General features: G+C 37.9%; 1 long non-coding RNA gene across 3 annotated transcripts in view; it reads left to right on the top strand.

Moving 5' to 3' along the window:
* LOC309974913 overlaps nucleotides 1-20,467 on the top strand; it is a 400,558-nt gene that overhangs the window by 119,260 nt on the left and 260,831 nt on the right. For all 3 annotated transcript variants that reach the window (XR_014326932.1, XR_014326933.1, XR_014326934.1), the window contains exon 5: nucleotides 15,514-15,651. This is a non-coding gene — a long non-coding RNA (uncharacterized lncRNA). The remainder of the gene's footprint in view (nucleotides 1-15,513; nucleotides 15,652-20,467) is intronic.

The raw sequence follows: 20,467 nt of genomic DNA, 5'->3' as shown, positions 1-20,467 counted from the left end.
CTAAAAATATAAGAAGGTGGGTAGTGGAATGGTATCATCTAAAGTTGAAATTTGCTAAGTGATTAGTTGATTGAGTTGTGTAAGGGGATCAAAAAAATAGAAAAGTAGTTTTTTGAATGTGGAGTAAAATGTCTTTTATGTTTGGATAAGTTTGTGTGGAGGGAAGGGAAGGGGGATTCGGTTTGGGGAGGGTGAGAAATAAAAGTGTTTTAAAACTCAGACTTAAGTGTTTCCTTGCAACCATCCAATGGTCCTGCCTTTGCTACACACTGAGTCCCGCTACTCAAGTCTGATTTCACAGTTTTGAGTCCTCCACACTGTCACCTCCCAGCTCCCACACTTTATCAGAGTCTTGCTGATCTAGGAATCAGGCTGCTGGAGCTGAGATTCTCGCCTGATTGTCAGCTAAAGAAGGTGTGATAGAGTAGAAAACAGGATTTCCACACAGGAGACCTGATTTTGAATCCTAACACTTATTAACTCTGTGACCTTGGTAAGTTATCTCTTTTGTGCTTCAGTTTTCTCACTATAAAATGGAAGTACTGCACAGTTTTGTTTCAGGTATTACATAAAATAATGTATGTAAAAACATCTAAACGTGATTTGTAAGTAGTAGGGACTCAGTCTTTTTCTTTCTTTCTTTCTTTTTATGTTTTGTAAAGAGCACCTTATTCAGCCAGTCATCGAAGCACCTCCTCTGGGTGGTGGTCTAAACTGGTTCCCTGGAGATATTTCACAAATATTTTATTATTTTGAAATAACAAATGAGCGGAAGAATTAAGGACTTTGGATGTACATATGCCTGCATATACCTATATATGTACATGTGTATATATGTGTGTGTGTATATATATATATTATATATTTTTGAGGGGACGTCTTGTCTTTTCCTTCCTTCTTTTTTCTGTATTTCTCAGACTGGACTAGTTCAAATGTGGACATTGGCATAGGGCTGCTAACGGGGCCCTGGACAAAGTTTTGAATTTTGTTTTGGTAGCCACTTTTTGGTATCCCTTCATATGTGAGCCCCACTTTTGCTTCTCACTATTTTCCAATTCTTTCTCTAGGGATGACCAGCGTATCATGCTGCTTGTGGCAGTCAATGAGGCCAAAGATCTCAAAAACCCATTTCTGAAGACCTAGAACATGAATTAAGTTTGCATTTCCCAGGAGAAATTTCTCTGTGTAAAGAGGAGTGGGTTAGCCCATTTGGGAGGATAAGCAGGGCTGGGAAAGGCCTTCTCTACTTGTTCTCTTCCTCCTAAGTGCAGTCTCTTCCAGGATTTTCCAGTGGAAGCAAGGATTTGCAGATGTAGATAACAGACATGATTTATTTGACTTGCATAAAATTTAAAAAATGAATTAGCTGCAAAATTTTCAAATTCAGTAGATTTAGATTCAGGTTTCTCCTAGAAAGGTCTGGCAACATCTGAACAGGGTAAGGATCAATGGATGACAAATAGCTGCCTTTGGAAGGGCAAGTGCTCCCCAGATCAGACAGTTCTCCCCTGCCTTATGTAATTGCCTAAATTAGCTGTTTGGCCCTTGTAGACATTTGGATTTGTGACACCCACTCTACAATTAGCATTGCTTACCCACCTCTACCTGTCTTGCCCACATCTTCCCTCTTCCTACCCTGGCATCCACCCACCCATATATGTTTTTCTAACAGAGCCCCTGAGCTCAGTAAAAACAAGAACTGGTTGTCAGAGAAAGAACAGTGTTTACCATGGCAAACCAATGATATTCAAAACCACAAACCATAATTCCAGAAATGCTAGTTCTGTTTCTTTTTTCTTATAAGAAGTGAATAATCTTATTTTGGAAGTTAAAGCTAGCTGTATTAATTTATTAAAAAATAGACTTTTAAGGCAAAAAAGCATCACTAGAGATAAAGATAACATGCTCAGTGCCTTTGAATGATGTAGCAGTATTAAAGTTGTATGCTCCAAACAATACAGTTTCAAATGTATAAAGCAAAATCAACAGAATTGTGAAGAGAAATAACTTTACAATCATAGTGGGATATGTAACAGAAGTAGTTAACAACAGAACTAGGTAACTAAGTAACAGGACTAGTCAACAACAGAATCAATAAGGAGAGAGAAAATTGTGAGCAGCATATTAACAAGTTTGATCTAATGGTCACATATATTAAATCCAAGCAGTGAAGAATACATTTCTTTTTAAGAACAGATGGATCATTTATAAAAATTGATGTATCCTGTGCCATAATGGAAGTCTAAACAAATTTAAAATAGTAAAATCATATACAACATGTTTTCTGACCACAAATGCAATTAGGTTAAAAGTCACTAAAAAAAAGATAAGTAGAACAAAATAAATATATGTTAAAATTAAGAAACAAGGTTCTAAATAACCCATGGGTCAAAGAATAAATCATAATAGAAATTAGAAAATATTTAGAATCACACCTAAAGAAAGATACTATGTATAAAAACTGGTGGGGTGCAACCAAAACTGTACACAGAGGAGAATTTTTAGCCCTAAATTTATATTTCAGAAAACTTTATGCTAATGCATTTGAAAATACAAATGAATTTCTAGAAAAATGTAACTTCCAAAAACTGACTCAAGAAGAAATAAAAAGCCATCCTACAGAGAGCATTTAAGGTCCAGATAACTTTACCAGAAGTTTTACAAAATCTTCAAGAAACAACTATACAATACTATACAAACTTAGAGAATAGAAAAAGAGGAGTAATGTTTAGAATAAAAACTGCTTAGAATCAATATAAAAAAGACAGTCCCATAGAAAAAGAGGCAAAAGACTTGAACATCTTCACAAAAAGACCTTTTTTTTTTGTATTTAAAAAATTTTTTAAACAGCTTTATTGGGTTATAATTGATATACAAAAAATAACTGGACATATTTAATGTATACAATTTGCTGATTTTGGAGATATGCATATACCTGTGAAAACATCACCACAATTAAGGCAATAAAATATCCATTACCTCTAAAAGTTTCCTTCTGCTCCCACCCTCCTTTTTTGTGGTAAGAACACTTAGCATGAGATCTATCCTCTTCACAAATTTTTAAGTGTACAGTATTGAATTGTTAATGATAGATACAATGTTGTACAGTAGGTCTCATGAAAAGATCCTCAACCTCAACTTCTCCTCTCCCCTGCCCTCCTCCTTTACCCCCACCCTCTTGTCCAGGGACCCCAGTGGTCTTATTCATCAGCAAGTTCCCAGATCATAGAAAATGGAACAGGATCTGGCTCATACTAGTCCTTCAATAATATTTATGTAAACTGCAAATAAATACATGTAGGTGAAATCATCCAAGCAGAGGAGAGAAAGCTCGAAGAGAAAGTAAATGGAATAAGAGAAGTAGGCCAGAGGTGAGACTTTCCAGAACATTAACCTGCAGGAGGTGGTAGAGTTGAGGAGGCCTGTGGAGTAGGCAGAATGTAGAAGGGAGGCCAGGAAAGAAGTATATCAATAACAACCAGGATCCTTTGCCTGCAAGGGACTGAGCATCTAGCTAAGAGTGGTTAAACAATAGGGGCTTATTATCTCACATAACAGTCTGGAGGTAGGTCGTTCCAGGGTTGATTAATTCAGTATTTCTTCAGTGTCCAAGCTTTACATTGGCTTCTGGTGATTCTCCTGGTTTTCCCCTCATGGTCTCAAAAAAGGCTGTCACAGGGCCAATTGGTAAAAGCTGAGTTTAAAGACAAGAATTATACATCAGGAGGAACACATCCTCAGGTTCCATTGGCCAGGACCAGCTCTTAAACCAATTACAGCAAAGGGGAATGAGATTCCCTTGATTGGTCTAGGCCAACACGGTTCATCTCTTGGGGCTAGGATAGGGGATTACTTCCTCTGAGCATACTGCTGCCCACACCTGAACACAGCTGGCAATGTGCTAGCAAAGAAGTAGGGGTGTGTTCATGGAAACTGGGGTAATGTCTACTGAGGAGACAACCAGCAGGGTATTCTGTCACAGGATTCAAGGAAAGAGATGTTCAAGGAAGGAGTCAGTTGGGTCATTTGTGACTGAGAGGTCATTCATATAAGACAAGGATTGAATGGGACTATTGGATTTCACCACAAGGAGAACATTGACGGTGGTGGTGAGAGCAATCGCTGTGGAGTTGGCAGAGGAAATTAGGTGGAAGAGACCCGGTTATGGTGAGTTAAAAAGTAAGTGGGGGATGAGAGGGTAGAGGTAGGGAGGGAAGGCAAATTGTCCAAGGGTCTTGGTTATGAGGTAGATGAGAGACAATGGAGCTGGCCCGGGTCTCTGTCCTGTTCCTGGCTGGGAATCCTATTCATTATGCTCCCCAGCCAGGACTGTGTTGGCTGTGCCATTCCCCGCCTACGCATTTCAGGAGTTTTTGAATAATTCCCAGATCTGATAATGTTAGTTTATTATCCATTCCTCTGACCATTCTAGTTACTTTTCTTTGACCCTCCTTAGTGCCAACATTTCCTTCGTCGGATGTGGCAATAAGAACTGTGTATATGCTTTTGTTGAATTTAGAAATGACTCTTTTCTCATGGTAAAAATGGTATGTATTCATCATAAAAAAATGAAAAATAAAAAGATGCTGAAGGAAAAGTAAAAAAATCTATAACCCTAATCCACAGAGATCATCAGAGATATATTGCTGTTTCTCTTTTAGCTCTCCCCATCCACATTTGTATTTATTTTGTATAGTGAAATACTATCTTGCTTTATAACTTGTTTTTTTCCTTAATATTATATGACGAGTTTCTCATCTCATGAAATGCTCTTGATGAATACAATTTTTTGACTGAAAAATATTCTATTGTTTGAATAGGTCATTTAACATTCTTCAGTTAATGAACATGTACATTGTTTCCAACTTTTGTTTGCTACATTGTGCCTGCCTATGACTTATTATCTTGGGATAGGTTTGTAACAGTGGGATGAGCGGTTCAAAAAGTGTAAGATAATTTTAAGGCTTTTGTCAGGGCAGCAATTTGGTTAAATGTAGGTGCTCTGGGTCATGCTTGAGTTTTAACTCAGATTCTGCCATTTTCTAGGTATGTGACTTTGGGTAAGTGACTGACCCAAGTCTTAGTTTCCTAATCGTAAAATGAGGATCATAGTATCTACTTCCTGGGGTTTATAATAGGTTAAATAAAATAATTCGTGGAGAGGTTTTAGCACAATGTCTAACAATAAATATGAGCCTTTCTAGAAATGATGCATCAATTTACAAGTCTAAACAGAACCTATTTTATTTTTAATCTGCTCTCTATAAAGTTTAGCATATGAGTTTTAAAAGAATCTAAAATGATGTATGGCTGATGTGTTCAAAGACATTTATCTTCATAAATTTGGGGTCAGTAAATCTTCAGCCTTTCTGTTTTTCCTTCAGGCCAAATATTTCAAGTTCAGAGGTAACATTGTGTTGGCTACAGAATGTTCTCTAGACACCTTCACTGGGTGTCTCTAGCTAGTGCATTCTGTGCATATTCTCTTACATCTGATGAAAGCATTTGAATTGATGTGAGTGGTGCTTAGACTACTTATTCCTCAAAGGGCTTTCCCCACCTCTAACCTATCTTAGTTTCTATTATGTATTATGCCATCAAGACTAAACAAAGCTGTACATTGGCTGTGAATAAAAATAATGCTTAGATCTGTAAAAAAGCGCTGATACCAAATGTAACCTTTAGGCCTTCTGGAATCTCTCAGAACAGAGAAAAGACAATCTTAGAACCTTGCTGAATGCCAAAGGATTTTCCATAGCTCGTCAAGTGACCTTAGCTCTAATAGCATCTGACTTTTTCACTTTCTGCCCTGAGGCTCAGTTCCAGCTTGTGGAAGTTTTCTGACCCATGGATTTGCTATAGTGTGGCAGTCATGTAACCTGGAGTTCTAACTCTATAATAATGTTCTGGGGATTTGAGAATAATCTTTGGGAGGATAGAATCAAGTTAGTTTACCTGGCACTTTTATGTCCCAGAAATAGCTCCTACTGAATTTTTAGTTACCAAATGGAAACTTAAGTGTTATTTTTTCATATATAAGCTGATTTCAATCTATTTTTTCAGTGTATGTTTTTCTCCTTTAATGATAACACAAAATTCAGAAAATTAGAATGATTTTTTTTTATGTGATTCCCCACCACCCGACCCCCCCGGAACTTTAATTTCTGTATCTCTACAAAGGGTTTTGCTGTGGTCTTCTGGAGCTGGCTCGTATTGGCTCATCTGGAACAATTATTAAATTTTCACAGATTGGTTGAGGTCATGTTGGTAGCTTGAAGTTGTCTGTGGTGTGGGTGTTTACACCATAGAAGTCAGCAATGCTACAAATCAGGACATTCCACATGTTTCCCTCCCTGCCCCCGCCAAACTGGTTGGTAAACATTTACCAGCAGACTACCGCTTTTCAGACAGTTTTAAAGGAACTAGAAATTTTAACCTCTCAGACTAAAGTTCCATATCATATAGTTGAGGTAGAATAAAAAGTTTAGTTATCAGGTATTGCACCTTCTACCAGTGGATGTTTGTGAAATGCTATCATTTATTAAAAAGATAGTCATTTAAACATGACGGACAGATTGAATGTGGGAAGAAAGGAAACCACAAATAGAAGGCACACGTTACAGTAAATGTAGAAAAATAGACAACAGAGTTAAGAAACTAGAAAGCCAAAGGAAAAAATTCTTGAAGAGTGAAGGACAGGAAGAAGACTGTGCTAAGCAAAATTGACGCTAAAATTGAATTTGAGAAGTACAGGGAGGTTAAAAAAGGCATCAGAATGAAATAGTTTTGAAAATGGTCAGCAATACCAACTTGGTGAAGTAATGTCTTCCACCCAAGGTGACATTTGCTGAAATGGAAAGTGGCACTAAAACCACCAGCCACTGAAAAACAACACATTTTGCCTTTGGCATGTTGGAACACATTTAGAGAATAGCATTATGGGTAAGGAACCATATATTTATTGTCCAAACTAGGACTTCCGTGAGTGAAAGGGGGCTCTGTTAATAATTACTTCTGAACAACAACATAAACCAGAGCCATCGAAGCAAACCAGGATGTATGAACACACTAATTATAGGCTCTACCACTGGCAACCCAGTTTCCAACCCAACTGGTTAAAAGAACTTGACCGACAAATATTACAATGAAAAGGTTATAATAAATATTCCAAGAGGCTATAGTGATATTAATTGTTTTCCCATTATGAGAGGGTTAAAAAGTAAAAGGAGGTGATTCATAGTAATGTTGAATAAACAACAAAAAATATGTGAGGAACTGTGGAGCCCCATTTCCTTCTGTTGTCTCCTAACCTGGTGGAGGCAGCCCTAGGGTAACTGTTCTTGTTGTACTTGTCAGTGTTGAACACTGTAGGCCCAGACACTCTCCAACTTCCAGTTACTCATTAAGTCCTCTTCTTTATGCTGTTTCCTATAATATTTCTAGCCTTTTTCCTTTGTTCTGCTTGAATGATTAAGCTTCTCAGCACTCCCGACAGCTGGGTAGGAACCATGTGCAAGAATGGCTGCCCTGGAGAGAAGGGTTCATGAAACTCTATTGAGCTCCATGGTTTTCCTTCCTCAAACTTGCCATTGTTCATCATAGCTGTTTGTTTTGGTCAGCTTTCAGGACTCTTTCTCAGAGACACGTATAGGATTTCTCTTGAAAATCCCCAATTTTCTGATTTTTGTGGCTTCCATAAAGGCTTTGCTGAATTACACACCCAACTTGTGCTCCAATATCTGGGCATACATTTCTCATGATATAATGGGGCTGCATTTGGCACTGCAAAGGTGATTTCGTGCTCTGGGGCTTTGGCCGTATTTCACAGTGTATTCACTTTACTTTGCAGGAAATGGGTCGAACTTTAAAAATTCAGTATCAGAGGCAAGGGACTCAAACATTCTTTTTCTTGGAACTCTCTTCACAAGTATCTTCCTAGAAATCTTAAGGTCATTTTTCTGTAAGGAAATCTCTAGTAAGACTGTGTTCCCATTCCTTTCATCCTGAACATCAAGTGAGCATGTCAAATGGCATTGTGTAACAGACCTTTCTGTGATGATGGAAATGTTCTATATCTGGGCTGTCCAGTATAATAGCCATTTTCTTTTTTTTTCTTTCTTTTTTTTTGCGGTACATGGGCCTCACTGTTGTGGCCTCTCCCGTTGCGGAGCACAGACTCCGGACGCGCAGGCTCAGCGGCCATGGCTCACGGGCCCAGCCGCTCCGCGGCATGTGGGATCTTCCCGGACCGGGGCACGAACCCGTGTCCCCTGCATCGGCAGGCGGACTCTCAACCAGGGAAGACTTCCCCACCAGGGAAGCCCTAATAGCCATTTTCTATATGTGGCTATTGAGTATTTGAAATGTGGCTAATATGACTGAAAACTAAATTTAAAATTTAAGTTCATTTAAATGTAAATAGCCACTTAGAGCGAGCGGCTACTGTATTGAGCAGTACAGCTTCATACCAACCCAGTGGCTCTAAGCTCTGTCTATTCAGTGATGCCCTTGTTGCAGTTCAGTTCAGCAATACTTCCCAAGCTTGGAGTGATCTTTAAGGGCCCACATTGATCTGAGATCATTTCAAAGTCTCACTGCAATTTCCCACAATATCAAGGATTTGAAATCAAGAGCGGGCAGCTAGTCTATGGTGTAGCTGAATATTGCACTGGAATTTGGGCTATTCCTGGTCAAACCCCTTCTCCCTCAAAGATTATAAATATTTCTGAAGGCTCCCCAATCTAATGTAGGAATAAAAGAATAGGGCTCACGGTAGTACTATGAATACTGTGAGTACTGTTTATACGATTCGTAACAACACTATGAATAACGTCATCGTCTCTGACTCAATTTTGTAACCAATGCAACTTCCAAGTCTCCTTTGCCCCTGGCAGTGACTGAGTACAGGTCAGAAGTGGTCTGCGCTGCAGCCGTTGACGGTGCAAATGATCCCTCCACAGGGCTGGGCAGAGATAGCGCCCACCCTAGTCATGATCCCATGGCTGGTCCCTTTTCTGCCGATGCCATTTTCCTTTTTTGTAGACATGTCATCATGTACTCACAGCTCCTTCCTTAACACTTTTTTAAACAACTTTATTAAGATGTAATTTGCATGCTATGCAATTTGCCAATTTATATTGTAAAATTCAATGGATTTTGTTTATTCACAGAGTTGGCCAACCATTACCACAATCAATTTTAGAACATTTTCATCATCCACAAAAGAAACCTTGTACCCATAAGTAGTTAATTCCCATTTCTCCTCATCATATCACTCCCAGTAGTAGGAACCAGTAATCTATTTTCTGTCATGACAGTTCTACCTATTTTGGAGGTTTCACATACGTGGAATCATACAGTATGTGGTCTTTTGTGAGTGACTTCTTTCACTTAGCATAAGTTTTAAGGGTTCATCAGCATTATAGCCTGTGTCAGCACTTCATTCCTTATTATTGCTGGATAATATTCCATTGTATAGATATGCCACATTGTAGTTTTTCATTCATCAGCTGATGGACATTTGGATTCTTTCGATTTTTTGGCTATTATGAATAATGTTGCTTTGAACATTCATGTACAGGTTTGATATGGAAAGCTGTTTTAATTCCCTTGGGTGTATATCTAGGAGTGGATTATGGGCTCCTATGGTGACACTATGTTTAACATTTCAAGGAATAGACAAACTGTTTTCCAAAGCAGTAGAGTCCTAATGAGAACACCAAATCCTAACCACTAGACTACCAGGGAGCCTCGAGTCCTAATGATTTAAAAGCCAAATTGTCTACAGAAGAGAAAGCCTATGTGACAATCTCTCAGGACAGCCATCCTACACCTAATACTTCAGCCCATCCAAATGCATCATAATGATTCAGTGTGTTACATCTTTGCCGTTCCTGAAGTTACACGTTCTTCCCCGCCACCCAGTTTTACTGAGAACTAATTGAAATACATCACTGTATACGTTTAAGGCATACAGCATCATGGTTTGATTTACATATATTGTAAAATGATTATCACAATCGGTTGAGTTAATATCCGTCTTCTCACATAGATACAATAAAAAGAAAAGAAAGGAAAAAATATTTTCCTAGCGATGAGGACTCTCAGGATTTTCTCTCATAACAGTTTTCCTGTATATCATACAGCAGTGTTAACTACAGTCTTCGTATTGTACATTACATCTCTAGTACTTCCCTTTTTTGTAAGTGGAAGCTTGTACGTTTCTTCCACCCGTCCTCCAATTTCCCCTCCCCCGCCCTCTGCCTCTGGTAAACACAAGCATCTGATCTCTTTTTCTGTGAATTTGACCTTTTTTCTTTTCGATCCCCCAGGTAAGTGAGATCATATGGCATGTGTCTTTCTCTGTCTGACTTCCCTCATTCAGCATAATGCCCTCCAGGTCCGTCCATGTTGTGGCAAATGGCAGGATTTCCTTGTTTTTGTAGCAGAATAATATTCCATTTATTACTTCTTTATCCATCCATCCATTGATGGACACTTTGTTTCCAGGCTTTGGCTATAGTGAATTATGTTGCTGTGAACATGGGGGTGCAGATATCTTCTCAAGTTAGTGTTTTCATTTTCTCTGGGTATGTTCCCAGAAGTGAAATTGCTGGATCATGTGATAGTTCTGTTTTTCTTTACGGGTCTTCCAAGGGAAATTTTTTTATGGGAAGAAACAGTCTCAGGTGGCCATGCTAGGTATCCCATGACTCTGGTCCCTGGTTGTAGTTCATTGTTCCAGAGATGGGTACCTGCCCCAAAGGCAGCTGATTCCCAGGCTATCCAGAGCCCTATACCATCAGCTGGCTCCAAAAGATGAGCTGTGCCGACTCAATTCTCTCTGTCAGGAATGTGATCTGTGAATCGTAATGATAGAGAAGAGGCCAGCCATGGGAGCTGAAAGTAGAAGACTGCTTAGAGAAAAGCGATGGAGTAGCGTTGCACCATGAGGATCACGACAAACCAAAGTCATGAGGAAGCAGAAGTGATGAGGAAGATGAAAAGACAGAAACTATGCGTAAGCAGGTAAGGCAGGGAACAGATAAACAGATCAACATATGAAGAGTCAGTCTCCAGCTACTGGAGAATGATAGACACGGGAAGGAGTAGCAGAGCCACATTGATGGCAAAGCCATAGAATGAGAAGTACAAATTCCGGCTGCTGAGGCCCTCGGTAACTGGGCATCTAAATGGCCCTGGTCCCAGGAGCCTGATTCTGTCTTTCCTTTTCTGTGTGAGACAGGGCTGTTGGCTTCTCTTGGGTTACCTAGTATAGATCTGTATTAGGCAGGGTTTTCTAGAGAAACAGCATACGTATATATAATATATATACGTATGCTGTTTCTCTAGAAAACATATTATATATAATATATAAATATTTAATTATTATGTATGTATAATATATAGTAAATAAACATGTATACTTTATATATTGTATGTATATTATTTCTATATAGTATATATAGATATACATATAATATGTAATTTATATATATTTATATATGTAAAATATATAATACATATTTATGTATTATTATATTGCATACTATTCTATATCATATATATGTGTATATATATATATATATAGAGAGAGAGAGAGAGAGAGAGAGAGAGAGAGAATGAGGGAGGGAAGGAGGGAGAGAAAGAAAGAGAGAGAGAGAGAGAAATAGGTTTATTTTTAGGAATTGGGTCGCGTGATTGTGGGAACTGGAAAATCTGAGATCCGAAATTCAGGTAAGAGTTGATGCTGCAGTCTTGAGTCTGAATGCCTCAGAGCATCAAGTTGGAAACTCAGGCAGGGTTTCTATGTCACAGTTTGGGGGAGAATTTCTTCCTCTTTGAGGAACCTCAGTCTTCTGAGGTCTTCAGCTGATTGGATGAGTCACACCCACACTATGGAGAGTAAACTGCTTTACTCAAAGTCTACTGATTTAATTGTTAATAACATGTAAAAAAATACCTTCACTGCAACATGTAGCCTGGTGTTTGACCAAACAATTGGGTACCATAGACTAGCTAAGCTGACACATAAAATCAACCCTCCCAAAATCCTTAATAAAAATCTCCTCTTGCTTGAGGCAACTTTAACCTCTGCACGGTTCTCAAGTTTTTTCAGCTAGTAAGGATTTGAAGAAGGATTTGAACCCAGAAATCTGACTCAAAACTTGAATTTTTAACCACTAAGAGCTTACATCATTTTGTCTTATATCTATCATTTACTAACTCATTTCTTTATTCAGGAATATTTTTTGGAGACCTCTTAAGTGGTTGGCATGGTATACGCTTCTGGGGAGACAGTAAATAATTGAAATCTATAATACTATATTTATTAAATATAATAATGGAATATGATTAAGTACAATGTCTTAGTTAATGCCTATGTTAAATATATTTTAAATATAATTAAAATAAAACAATATATTTAAAATATAAAATTAGATCTAACGTGATAATGGATGGGAGAGGAAGGCAAAATCAGAGGGGCAACTACTGTGGTTGGGAGGTAGGTTTAGGGAAAGTTTCTACTGGGCCAAATTGGATGTTGGATGTGAAAGACGAATCAGCATTAACTAGGTAGGGGGAGAGAGTGGAGAAGCACAGAGGCTGAGAGAAAAAAATCACATCACAGAAATGTTAGCTGGAGGTCTCCATTTAGGATTTAAGTGCTTTGAAATAATGATTTGCATGCCTTCCCTCCTTCCTTCTTTCCTTCCTTTCTCTTTCTCTCTCTTTTTCCTTCCTTTTATTTTTTCCTTTCTTTCTCTCTCCCCTAATTTCATCCCCCAGGCACTTAATTGAGGTCTTATATATCCTACACTCTTTATTAAAATTACTGAATGAATAAATGAGTGAATATATGACTAATAAGAAATATACGCTTCATCTTGATAACCAAATTCTTCCACAAGTCTAGTTGCTGCTTTCAGAGACCAAAAAAACTGAGATCACAGGTCTGAGCTGGTATGATAGTTTTTGTTCTTTCAAATAATTTTCCTTTGATGATGATATTTTAAATTGTTACCCCTCCCCCCTTTCTGCATATATAATCAAGGATTGGTTGTGGCTATGAACTAGGTAGGCAGAGGAAGAGCCTGAAGACTGTGTTGAAACTTAGGCTCAAGCAATGGAATGTTGCAGTTGACTGGGGGGAATAGCTGCCACAAAGGGCTCCTTCTGGAAGCCAGCAATTAGGAAAGAGGAATCTCAGAGTTCAGTTTGAATAGAACCAATGGGCCATCTGGAGGGCCAAAAGGCAAGGCAGTGAATCGTGATGAATATTGCAAGAAACAGTGTGTGTGCATCACACATGTGTGAGCATACATGTAATGTGTTAGGAATGTCTCAGTTCATGAATGCTTTCTATTTAAAGGCGTGTTAATACAGAACAGAGACATGGGGAACTATTATCTTGGCTTAAATGGTTATCAAAATATTTTGATCTTTTAATTATATATTTTAAAATGTAGAAGGAACTGAGTAATTGTATTTAATTCAATGCACAGCTTAAAGGCAATCTGCTTGTAAAAATATTTAAGTTTTTTTTCCCTGTCCCGATAGCCTAGCCCATGTGACATTAAATAGATATGTATGCACTATCGGGTCTGTGCAGAATGATGAAAATAACTAGTCATAACTCCTAACTGTAACATTATAGTAAAGAATAGCCCACAGGTTCGTATGGGATTGAAAATTCTTTTCATATTGATATTCTTTAGGCTCTAGCTTGGCACTACTATTGGCTACTTATGAATAAGTTCTTTAGCTTTTCTGAGCCACAATATCTTCATCAGTAAAATAGGGGACCAGAGTAGTTGATCTTTCTAATTCGTAAAATGTTTTGTTCACCAGAGAGGTTCATATTTTAAAAAGCACTTTGAAAAGTGTAAGATTTCCTACAAAGATTCCTGCAAAGATTAGAAGTAGAGCTAACTTTCATTCATTCATTTATTTAATATATTGAGCACATTACACTGCTGAAATATGTATAGTCATATATCGTATATGTATAACTGTATTATATGCTCGTTCTGTGCTAATTGTTGAGGCCACATTGATCAAGAAGACAGATTTTTTTTTTTTTTCTATGTGGTCTGTGTGGTCTCTTGGAAGTGGGTGAAGACAATTGGAAGATTCTTGTGAGTTTCTATGTTACCACTTAATGCGTATGTGATTTCCACTTAATAGGTGTGTGATTTCAGGTGTATAATGGACGATTATACAGGACTATATCATAGGATGGCTATGAGAATCAAATGTGGTAATTGTTGTAAAATGTATTAAGTGCTATACAATGTGACCCAACTATGAAATATCAAGTGGAGAGAGACAAGAAATTGGAAGAAGGTTGAACCACGGAAACTTCCCTAACCTGAGGACAGGGATAAGAGAAAACACAAAAGAGAGTAGAGTAGAAAATTGACAAAGAGAGAGGTAGAAAAGTGAGAGGAAGTAATACATGGGAAATATTAATAAGCCGCCTGCACTAAAAAGATTTTTCAGATTTTACCTAGTTTAATATGTTAAACTCATATGTCTTATTCTAGCAATATTTCCTTCAAAATTTGGGTAAAAAGTGCATTTTTACTTTTAAAAAAAGTTACAGAAAGAAAAACATCTCTCTGATTCTTGTATAGAAATTCTAAATTATTTTCTTTCTAGCTTAAAGAAAGGTCAATTATACAAAATCAGTCTGTATTTGCCCTTTATCCTGAGCCTGTCTTTTCAGCTACTTTGCTCAAAAAGATCTTTGCTTTGGACTTGGAGAAAGGGCAAATGGTGTTGCAGAAGAAAGATTCTATCCAGCTGACCATAAATTTCTGGCGGTGTGTGGGAGCACACGTTCTGGCTAAGATCTGACACCAAAGCTTCATATTTCTAAAGAACAGTTCTTGCTGGATGGTTTGACTATTTCACTGGTTTTGTTGAAGAAGACAGGCAAGATTAAATGCTTCATTGATGTAAGAACAAAGGTAAGCCAGGGGATCTGGCAAAGGTTGAGCAGTATATTTTTAAAGTGAATATGATAGCAATTTTTATGAGTCTGCTAGTCACACTTTGGTTGAAAATCTAATCTTTTTCAAAGACGAAAAGGATAAATGAATACCCTCTCGACAACATACAGATGTTTAAAGGCAAAGCTATTTGATTATTTTTATTCTGACATGTTGAGAAACTGTCATTTTAATCAATATAATGAATTAGTATGGCGCTGTATTTGAAGCTTTTATAAAGTAAAAAACTTGTTTGTGAGTGGTTTTGCTGATATTTATCATTATCTCTCTTCTTTGGTCTCCAGTATTTTGGCTAATGCTTTATAGTCCTTCTCTTGATTTAAACTCTAATCGTTCTCTACTTTGAGTCACTCATGAATCTCAAAATATTTTGCTGAATTAGAACCTTTGATATTTAGGGCAAATTTTAATGATCTGTCTTCTTCTGAAGTGACTAATTTTAAAGGAAAAAATGCCGAGTTACACTCACCCTTTCCATTCATGCATTATTTTGTGACAGATTTCTTCTGAGCATAAAGAATTTCTTCTTAGAGAAAGAACTTGGAAGAACATAGGCTCCAGGGCCAAAGCATCTACAAGTGGATTGTCTACAAGGGGAAGAGCTTATCTGAAATTTGAGCTGCAATCAAAAATAAAGGTAGATAAAACCTTTGTACATTGTCACCGTAGGAAGGAAAAGCACAAATGCATACGTATTGCTTTGTATCTCTTTTTACATATCTTGCGAGAAAAAGATTTTCCTGGTCAAAGCATCTTTGCTAAATTTATCTCCGGAGGGACACTGCTGCTCAATCAGATCTTTGCAAGATTTTGCCCTGGCGTTCCAAAAAGAAAAAGTACTCAGTAGGATATGTTTTATTATTTTCTTTTGAATAATTCCAGGTATAGGTCATAAAATACTTTGGTTAGCAAGTGTTCCAGACTTGAGTCTTGGAGATTAAGTTGTCAAATTGAAACAGAGAGGTTACAGAATCCTTGTCTGGTTTAACTGTTATACTGGCATACTCATATGCTACCCAGAAACTGATTGATAGTATCTTTGTCACTTTAGAAGAAAAAAACAAAAAGTTTTTTTGTATGTGTGTGTTTCTTCCTTTTTTCCCTCATTATTTTGCCTAATTTACTACTTGTAATTTAAAAACAAAAACCGGTTTCAAACGTTAATATCAAAAGTTGACTTACCTGTTAAGGTATATGAGCCCTCAACAATGAAGTTATTAATCTTTAGAGCTTTTGTAGTTTCAATCAAGGGTCTCAGTCTCCATGTACAACATATGTAAGCAGGATGAATAAAAATTCATTCTCAAATGAAAAAGAGTAATAAACCCAACCCAAGTTTAAGAGAGGGAACTGCATAGAAAGACAAATATTAAAATAAATATGTTTAGTTAAAAATTAATTTCCTGTCAAGAATCCTGGTTCTACCAGAACTGTTTTTTTTTTTTTTTACTTAATTTTTATTGGAGTATAGTTGTTTTACAATGTTGTGTTAGTTTCTGCTATACAGCAAAGTAAATCAGTTATACATATACATATATCCCTTCTTTTTTAGATTTCCTTCCCATTTAGGTCACCACAGAGCACTGAGTAGAGTTCCCTGTGCTAAACAGTAGGTTCTCATTAGCTATCTGTTTTATACATAGTAGTGTATATATGTAAATCCCAATCTCCCAATTCATCCTACCTCCTCTTCCCCACCTTGGTATCTGTAAGTTTGTTCTCTACATCTGTGTCTCTATTTCTGCTTTGCAAATAAGTTCATCTGTACCATTTTTCTAGATTCCACATATAAGCGATATTATACAATATTTGTTTTTCTCTTTCTGACTTACTTCACTCCCTATGACAGTCTCTAGGTCTATCCACATTTCTGCAAATGGCACTATTTCGTTCCTTTTTATGGCTGCATAATATTCCATTATATATATATATATATATATATATATATATATATATATACCACATCTTCTTTATCCATTCCTCCGTTGATGGACATTTAGGTGGTTTCCATGTCCTGGCTATTGTAAATAGTGCTGCAATGAACACTGGGGTGCATGTATCTTTTTTTTTTTTTTTTTTTTTTTTTGCGGTACGCGGGGCTCTCACTGTTGCGGCGTCTCCCATTGCGGAGCACAGGCTCCAGACACACAGGCTCAGCGGCCATGGCTCACGGGCCCAGCTGCTCCACGGCATGTGGGATCTTCCCGGACCGGGGCACGAACCTGTGTCGCCTGCATCCGCAGGCAGACTCTCAACCACTGTGCCACCAGGGAAGCCCTGCATGTATCTCTTTGAATTATGGTTTTCTCCAGGTATATGCCCAGGAGTGGGATTGCTGAGTCATATGGTAGTTCTATTTTTAGTTTTTTAAGGAACCTCCATACTGTTCTCCATAGTGGCTGTACCAATTTACATTCCCACCAATAGTGTAGGCGGGTTCCCTCTTCTCCACATCCTCTCCAGAATTCATTGTTTGTAGATTTTTTGATGATGGCCATTCTGACCAGTGTAAGGTGATACCTCATTGTAGTTTTGATTTGCATTTCTCTAATAATTTGTGATGCTGAGCAGCTTTTCACGTGCCTCTTAACCATCTGTATGTCTTTGGAGAAATGTCTGTGTAGGTCTTCCATCCATTTTCCATTGGGTTGTTTGTTTTTTTTTTTATATTGAGCTGCATGAGCTGTTTGTACATTTTGGAGATTAATCCCTTGTCAGTTGCTTCATTTGCAAATGTTTTCTCCCATTCTGAGGGTTGTTTTTTCGTTTTGTTTATGGTTTACTTTGTTGTGCAAAAGCTTTTAAGTTTAACTAGGTCCCATTTGTTTATTTTTGGTTTTGTTTTCATTACTCTAGGAGGTGGGTCAGAAAAGATCTTGCTGCGATTTATGTCATAGAGTGTTCTGCCTATGTTTTCCTCTAAGAGTTTTATAGTGTCCGGCCTTACATTTAGGTCTTTAATCCATTTTGAGTTTACTTTTGTGTATGGTGTTAGGAAGAGTCCCACTCTCCATGGTAAATTAGTCAGTGGTGACAGTGGTCTGACCTTAGCAGAGGAAGTGGATAATGTCGGTTACTCTTCTCCCATAGTCTCAGTTGGATGTTGCATAAGGTATAGAACTTGAGGATGTCTGGTGGTCTGAGATATCAGTGAGCAAGATGAACAGAATTTCACTTCGTAGAAGAAATAAGAAAACCCAAAAGTCAGTCATAGTTTGCTCAATCTTTTCTTTCCCCAACCTAATAGTTTTCTGAGTTTTTATGAACTTAGTGTACGAGTAATAATCAGAAAAATACTTGGGGATTATTTGTTGAGAAGCTTTTACTTTAACCCAAACTGCAGAGGACTTTTTCCTTGGGTCAAGCACTGGGGCCTCAAAGCAAGGTCATTTAATATGCCATTTTTAGTAGACTTTCATCTGAACAAGTTGGAATTTTTAAAATGAAATTAGCCCTCCAATTTCATTATTATTTAATTATTTATCTAAGGAATCAGGGCCAAGAGAACTTTACCTTTTGCTTTTACATGACTGAGTTTTTACTTTTGGTTTGATATTAGAACTTCAGTGCTTCAAGTACATCTTCTTTGAACTGATGTACTGAAACGGAACGGCATTCCAAGGAAATTGATGGCTGGTACTAGGGAGGCTACAGGTGATTGGAATTTTCCCATGGCAGTCACTTTTATATAACATTCTACAGTTTTGTTTTAGTTCCTATCCACTGTCCTAGCTAGAATCAGTCTCATTTCCTTTCTTCCACCATTTTCTTTTTGGTTATAGGTATCAAGAATTTTAATGATTTGTAAATAGTTTTCTAAACTAATGAAATAAATATGTGTCAAATGCATGTTTTTACATTTTATGTTTTAATAATTAATCCCCCGAGTTCATTTTCTTGCCATGCTAAATGCAATTCTAGAATGGATTCTATTTCATTAGTGTTGAAATATAGATCTTTGAAATCTCATGCTGTGGTACCATATCGCTTGACTGGTACTGTTACTGCCAAGGAACCATGTTTCATAACTTTTCTTAGTGAAGTTAAATTTGATTTGTGAAATTAACCAGAACATTTAAACCAAGAACTCTTATCTCCCCTTTCTCAATCTTAGAAATGGAAAAGTTAAAGACAAGCCAGGTTTCTGTTTTTTGTCCTGTGTCTAATTTATTGTCCGAAATGAGCCAATGCTCCCACCATTCTAAAGAGGCTCCACTTTGGCACTTGGCTTCAGTCCTTCCATGGATCCTCAGGCTGTCTTGTATCCTGGATGACTTCAACACCCGCCCAAATGACACAGGCTTCTCTGGGCTTTGAGTTACTCATCTCCAATAGCTTCTACCATAGCCCCTCTTCATCATGTCCTTCTGTTTGCATACTCAGCATGTTTTCATCACCAGTGTCTTCAGCACTGAAATTTTATATCCAGACCTTGGTCTCTTGACATAGCCTCTGGCAAGTTTCATTCATCTTTGTCCCATTAGGCTCTCCAGACTCTAGATTCTTGTTTTCTCTGTTACCCACTTTCTATATTTGTTTCCCAAGCCATTTAGATTTTATGTTCCATCACTTCTGTCTCTCTTTGACAGTATCAACTCTTTTGCCCCATGTGCTTCTTTCACACCTGCTTAGCAAAATCCCAAGCCTGGCTGAATTCAAACCATCAGTCTTCCACACCTGAGTCATGCTGATTAAAAAATCTCCCCATGGGTAGATTGGTGCTGCCAAAGGTTTGGATTCTTGGTATATCTTGGCCTTGACTACTTGCCATTCCCAGGAACATGCCATGTATCTTCAGCTATTTGAGATGTCTTTTATTCCTCAGAAAAAGGAGTTGTGACTTTCTTTATGCATGGGTTTGCGTATTTCTTCTTCAAGTTTTTCTTTAGTATCAGTAGTTCAAATTGTGGTGTTGAAAGATCCAGGGTAAATTTTGGCTCAGTCTCCAATGTGGTGGGAGATCCATGGGCAGTAATACTGACATTGAAAGTCTAATGGGAGGTACATGGTGGTATGTGGAGGTTTTTCTGATTTATGGCTGGATCCCAGGTAATAACTGAATAACAGGGATCTGCAAATGGGCTGGGAAAGTTCTCAGGGCCTCAGTTAAGTGTCCAGGCTTAGGGAAGAGCTTCAACCCCAGTAAGGGGACAGGAAGGCTCAGTCAGAATCTGAGCAGGAAGGCCATGCACAGTGTGCTCAGTGGTTGGGTAGAATTAGCTCAGTTCTGGTTCCCAGGGCTCACCCAGGCACATGAGATACTAGTTATCTTACCACAGGATTGGTTTAAGACCTTACCAACTGTCTCCTTTGTCAGGACTGGTTTTGAGACATGGCTGGAGCTGAGAGTACAGGTGAGTGGGCTGGTGAAACTCTAGGGGTGACAGTGTTGGAGTGTCATTAGAGATGAGGCAAGAGAGGTGAACTGGACTCAGCCTGTAGAAGGCTTAGCC

The sequence above is a fragment of the Leucopleurus acutus genome (genome assembly GCF_964270905.1).
Source record: "Leucopleurus acutus genome assembly, chromosome: 18".
In the NCBI taxonomy this organism is placed as follows: Eukaryota; Metazoa; Chordata; class Mammalia; order Artiodactyla; family Delphinidae; genus Leucopleurus; species Leucopleurus acutus.
This window is presented reverse-complemented; position numbering and strand designations above follow the sequence as displayed.